The sequence below is a fragment of the Artemia sp. Qi Xiang Cuo genome, chromosome 20 (assembly GCF_049724085.1).
Source record: "Artemia sp. Qi Xiang Cuo chromosome 20, ASM4972408v1, whole genome shotgun sequence".
Classification (NCBI taxonomy): domain Eukaryota; kingdom Metazoa; phylum Arthropoda; class Branchiopoda; order Anostraca; family Artemiidae; genus Artemia; species Artemia sp. Qi Xiang Cuo.
Window position 1 is genome coordinate 18,552,799 of NC_142813.1, and position 6,526 is coordinate 18,559,324.

Sequence of the window (6,526 nt, forward strand, 5' to 3'; positions counted from 1 at the left end):
GTGTCATTGTTGCGGTTTTTGCTACATTTTTGGCTCTTATTAATACAGATTTCTCTGAAGGAACAAAAGGGATAGCTTTTGTTCCTTTTTTCTTTCTATGGCTTCCATGGGTGTCACAACTGAATTTTCTGTCACAAGTACCAACTTATTTAATCACCGTGTATAGGCAGTGCTCAAGGGGACAGTTGAATGCAAATTACTCATATCTAAAGATATAACTCTTCAAATGAACCATCTTGCCTTCAATTATCTATTGATTAACTCGCTATCTGAAGTTTGGGTGAAAAGAGGGTACAGATACTGTGTGTCCCCCACTATTTCGGCTATAACGGTAACCATTGGCCTTGTACTCTTGTAAGTATTGACAACTATCTGAACATACTAAAAACATACTATCTGCAAGAGGATAAGCTGGAACTTTGTTCTTGCAGAGTCTAAACTTTGATGTACTAGTTTCGTGAGCAGTCCTTAAGATTATGGCAGCCTCAGTAGATCTAAGTGCTAATTTCTTGGTTTCATAAATATGTGGGTCGGCTGGATTAGGAAATGAAGCGTCATGTATTGTTTTAATTACACTTGGTAGATCATTTTGAAAATTTTGTACTTTTTTGGACAAAAAACAAACATTCATAGACGGCCTAATAAAAGACGATTTATTTTTCTCAGGATGTGTACTATAAATCTGTGTTTCCTAAGAGCCTTGGTATTTGTCTTCACACAGTTCATTGGCTATGTATACCGTTTTGTTAACGTTAATTTTTTGTTCTGGGTTTCTTTTATTGTTTTCATCATAGGCGTCATTAATCTGGAACTCATTTTCTACTTCCAGACAAAAACAATCAACCATATTCTCTTGGTAGTCAACATTTTCCATGTCCTAGCAATCTTTAGTGTCCATGCCCTCTTTAATATCCATGCACTGTTTAATTTCCATGCACTCCTTGAACTCCATGTCCAGCTTATCATTTTCAAAGTTCCCTTCGGTATCAATCTTTTCTGACACCTTTGCTTTAAAGTGTGTTTGGTAACCATCCTTGTTCATTTTATCTCCCTGTTGTTCATATTCATCTGTTGATTTTCACATTGTACTTACCATTTTGATCTCAAATTATTTCAAATACCTCTTATTTCTTCTTTCAAGCTTGAGAATTTCATTGTTTTATTTGTATATGTTGATTGATGTGCCACGAGAGCCTCTTTTCTTCTTGTTTTGACCCATCATCCGAATAGAAATTACGAGTGAAACTAAAAAGACACGTATTTCATTGTCTTAAAAACTAAATCCACGAGTCTGTGAAAGGGGATCCAAACTTAAATGAGTAAACCATTACCAAAGAGCAGTTGGATGTCAAATCCCCCTAAAAATGGGAACGAACTACTTCTTTTTCAATGGCTTGGAGCTTCGGTGAAAAAAATTCAAATAAATTTATTGAAAAAATGTGTATTGTTAGTTTAATATAAATATGCTGATATTTATTCCTTAAAATCTTAATTATTTTTTATTTCTTAAAATTATAAAAGTGAAAAAATTAAAAAAAATTTCAGTAGAGTGAAAATTATATTCTAGCTTTTAGAAAACATAGAGTTTAGAACCCTGCTTAGGTTAATTTCTGCTCGTTATGAGTTTGACTTATTTTAATTTTTGTTTGTTTTGGGTTTCATTTATTTATTGATACTGATATATGGCAGTTGTATTATTGGTAGATTATTTTATTATATTGTTTTTTCATTTTTGGTTTAATTGAGTTCTTTATTTTTTTTTGGAAACTTATTTCGTTCAAAAATTTTTTGTGATTAATTTCTTTTAGTTTTATATTTAAATAGTTTTTTTCAGTGAGAAAAATTGAGACTCTTCTGAAGTTAAAAAGCCATCCCTTCCATAATAACCTTAAATAACCCCTGGGCATAATCTACGACCCTTGCCCCTAATCTCTGGGGTCTGTTTCAACGCTAAAAGTCTTGTTATTTGATATTTAGACTATTTTGAATAGATGGGGTATCTTGTAATTCCTTGTTGACGCACTTTAGAACAATACAACGTGTGGGTAGGGTGGAGAGGGTAGCTGCCCTCTGATCACTGACTCTTACTATATCCCTCTGATCTGAAAAAAAATACATTGTGCCAACATAGTTCTTTACTTAGGCACCGCTATTGGGCTGCCTATTATTTAATTTTTTTTTGTCGTCGAGATTTTGAAAAACAAAAGCACACCGTTAAAGATGCATATAGTTTTCAGTCAGATAGAGAGTACATAACATGATTAAGTATATTATGGTTTGGGAAAGGAGAAAAAGACAGTAGTCTAACTCCTCTTAGCAGTAATTTCTGTTGAAAATATAAAAATAAACCAGACTATGCACATAATACTTTTTAAAGAACAATTGTTGCAGTAGAAGCAGTAAACAATAACGGTGTCTGCTTTGACAATAAACTTGTCAAACACGCAAAGGTTTTTTTTGTAGTTATATAAAAGCTTCTCATTCTAATATTAAGTAACCCTTGTGTTTCAGGAGACAACGTTACAAAATTTGGGACAACAATTAAAATAGTCAAACTTTAGCGTAAAGAGCAACGTATCAAGGAGGAGCAAAACATCCTCATACAAAAATAATTCCTGTTCTTTTTAAGTTGTAACATTGATCCTTACTGTCATTTGAGAAACATTATTTTTTTTTTAATTTGTCTTATGATGAATTTTCTAATAGTGCGGGTAAATTTTAAGTAATGAATTAAAATTAAAGTAAAATAAAACCGTTTTTTTGTAATAAAAATTACAGTGAAATAAATACTTAAACTGCTGAGCTTCCTGGAATTAATGTTCATTATTTTCAATAGTTCCTTACAGTTATACGGACTATTATATTGATTTTACACTTTTTGTCGTTTATGTTTTGAAAAACAAAAGCACGCTGTTCGAGATACAGATAGTTTTCAATAAAACGGAAAGGACATAACATACCTTAGACTTTTATGGTTTGGGAAGGGAGAAAGGGGCAGTAGCCAAACTCCTATTGGTAGTAATTTTTGTTGACCATATAAAATTAGGGCGACAAAAATATTTTTGTCCCCCCTCGATCAATTCCCCACGGGACACTCCCCTGGGCCCCCCTGAAAATGGGCTTGGGTTTCACCCCTTACCGTGTTGGTTTGAGGGATATCAGACCAAGAGAGTGCATTTCAATGCCAAAATAGTCAACAAAGTTTGGAGATTGGTGTTATCTTAAAAATAGATGAAAGGTCCAATAACTGTCTTTTGAGATAAAATGACCCCCTACAACTTCTGGAGGTAAGTTTTTAAGTTATAAAAAATGTCCTGTGTTTTATCTGTTATTGGGAAGTGTGCTTACATTTTTCGGCTGGGGCAGGAAGGACAAATTTTCTGCCGGGAGAATTTTCAATGGAGAGGAAAGCTTCCGGGGGGTGAAATTTTCAGAAAAAATTTTAAACTGGGTGAATTTGCTAGAATTCATATACGAAATTTCTTTATCTGTCTTGCTTTCTCTTTGCCGATTCAATTTTTGCGTCGAGATGTTAAGGGTAATTGTTAGGGGTAAATTTACGGCAAGATGGAATTGTCCAGCGGATATTTCTATGGGGAGGGGGATTTCTCCTTGGAGGTGAAGCCATATATCCTGGTTTTATTTAAAAAACGATCAGAAAAACAAGTTTATTCAACTGTTTTAAGTTTTAATGTTGCTCCTTACTTTCCGTTGAATAAGCTTGTTTTATTTTCTTTATTTAATGAAACTTTGAGACAAACAATTTTCTAAAGAAAATGGAAAAAGTATGTCAATTAAATTAAAAGTATTTAAAAATGAAAAAAGTAAGTAGCAACAAAAAATACGCAAAACAATAGCCTAGTTACAAAAACTATTTTTACTCCAACCAAATCAGATAGAAAAAATGATTGTGGGAAACTGGTTAGGGTTTACTCAGTCAAAAATTAGAACTTATATTTTCCTTATTATGGATTACTTTCTATTAAAGGCAGTCAAAAATGGGGTCACAAATATTTGCCCATGGTTTTTCCCTATTCTTCTTTCTTTCCTTATGTTTCATTGTAATTACTATAAAGTCACAAACTTCCAGGTAGGCTATGCCCCCCTGCCTTCTATTGTAGGTACTCATGCTTAAAATACCTGTCAATACTCTCCAAACTTTAACCTCAATACTTTGAAGATTATTCAACCTCAACCGTAGAAGGTTCTTTCCCTCAGAAAATACCCCCACCCCCTGCCGCAGCTTATTGGTCTACAAACACTTTCGACTCATAAAAAAAAGGTATTTGAACTCTCAATTTCCGATCTAATGAGCACCCTCTGAAGCTTTTGCGACCATGAGGCATAAGTGTGGATGAGGAAGGGATAGTCCTTTCCTATACGAAATAAATTCTGCTCATTTTGGGGTTTAATGTTAATCTTTACTTTCATAGCAACAGCGTACACCAGAAGTATTCCCAGAAATCATAAGGGAGTACATATCAATTTGACATTTTTGTTTATTTTTTCGTTTCCGTTGCATCCCCCTCCCCACAAAAAATATTCACTGTCATTTTCACTTAATTTGGATAACTTGACTCCAGCTTTACCACCACCACTCCCCTCCCCCCTTCCCAGGATTTTGAAGAAATTACGGCACTGTCAAAACCCCTATGCATTCCAGAGGCCAGAACATACTTTGCACTTTACTGAATTAAATTTAAAGAAAACTTGTTTATTAGATTTTTGACTATGTTGAACAAAATAGATATCTCAGAATTTTAATTGGGTGACTTCGGAGAAAGAATTAGCGTGGGAGGGGGCCAAGTTGCCCTCCAATTTTTTGGTCACTTCAAAAGGGCACTAGAACTTTTAATTTACATTCAAATGAGCCCACCTACGATATTCTAGGATTAATGGATCAATACGATCACCCCTGGGGAAATAAAAATAAATAAATAAAATAAACACGCATCCGTGATCTTTCTTCTGACAAAAAATACAAAATTCCACATTTTTGAAGATATGAGATAGACACTTCTACAACGGGGTTCTCTGATACGCAAAATCCAATTCAGTGATTTCCACTAAAGTTCTGTTACTTTTAAGGGTGTTTCCCTCTTTTTTCTTAAATAAGTCAAATTTTCTCAGGCACATCGATTTTAATGGGTAAGACTAAACTCGATGAAACTTATATATCTTAAATCAGCATAAAGATTCAATTTATTTGACATATCTATTGGCATCAAAATTCTGTTTTTTGGAGTTTTGGTTACTATTGAGCCAGGTCACTCCTTACTTACAGTTCGTAACCACGAACTTTTTGAAAAAAAATACAACTAAATGTGTATTGTCATTTTAACATACATATGCTAATAGTCTTTCCTAAAAATGTTAAAAGTATTTGGTTGACAGTCTCTGATATCATCATCTATGAATTTTTACTTCTGTCGATTTTTACCTAAATAAACAAACACTAAAACCCCTGGAGCAAAGTGGAATGGTAACCAAAAGTTTTGCTTTAAAATTTTGAGTATCCGGGTTAGATCAGATTATTGATTAGATCTGATTAGATCATTATAAATGCTGATTAGATGAGCAATTGAGAGCTCTAGTCCAGGGGCGGATCGATAGCAAAATATTGACGGGAGGGGTGGGGCAATATGACAAAAGTGCCAATGAGCAAAATCTTTGGGGGGGGGGGCAATTTGACAAAGGGGCCAATAATTGACCAAATATACAAGTTTATTCTAAAGGAAGAGTGAAAAAAAAACAGGGAAAGAGGACGCCAGAAAATCGTGGGGGGGTGTGGTTGACTTCAACAAAAATTTTACACGGGGGGAAGTTTGCCTGAATTCATAAGCAAAATTTACTCATCTACCTCATGAGAAGTAATCCATGAAGAGCTATCATCAGTAATAATTCTGTGCTGTAAAATTTTCCACACAAGAAACTTTCTGTCGGAGGGGAAGAACCTTTGAAAAATGTTCAACATAGAGGTGATTTTTGGAATGAATTAAAAAAACTATCATAAATAAAGGTAAAAACAACTATTTTTTCGAGTTATATTATGTTCAGAAGAATTCTTCGTCCAGAATAGTGAACAAGATTTTTTTTGGGGGGGATGGGCAGTTGCAGTGAGCTTGAAATAGGCCGAGGAAACAATCAGGAGAGTCCTATCTTACCTGAGGGAACTCTCCTGCGGCGAGTTTTCTTTGGGGAAATTGCCATGCATGGGGAGGCGTGTGTCCTGCTCTTGTTCAAAAACAGATTAGAAATTAAATTTTAAGAAGAAATATTTTTCAACTGTAAGTAGGGGGCAGCACTAAAACTTAAAAAAAAACAGAAATTAATGTATTGTTGTAGTGCCTCCTCCTCCATACCCTGCTCTTTTAACTAAAGTTAAATCTTTTTCCTTAAGTCTTAAAAAGGGCCTCCTGAATCCAGTTTCACAGTTAATACTGTTTGACATGTGACAGTGTGTTAAGCGTTACTGATTTTCAGGGCAAGTTTATTCAAATTTTTAATTAAGAACTACTTTTTAACC

At 34.2% G+C, this 6,526-nt stretch overlaps 1 pseudogene; it reads right to left on the reverse strand.

The window, feature by feature from the left end:
* Positions 1 to 265: 265 nt before the first annotated feature.
* On the reverse strand, positions 266 to 1,351 carry LOC148939961 (uncharacterized; annotated as a pseudogene).
* Positions 1,352 to 6,526: the final 5,175 nt, after the last annotated feature.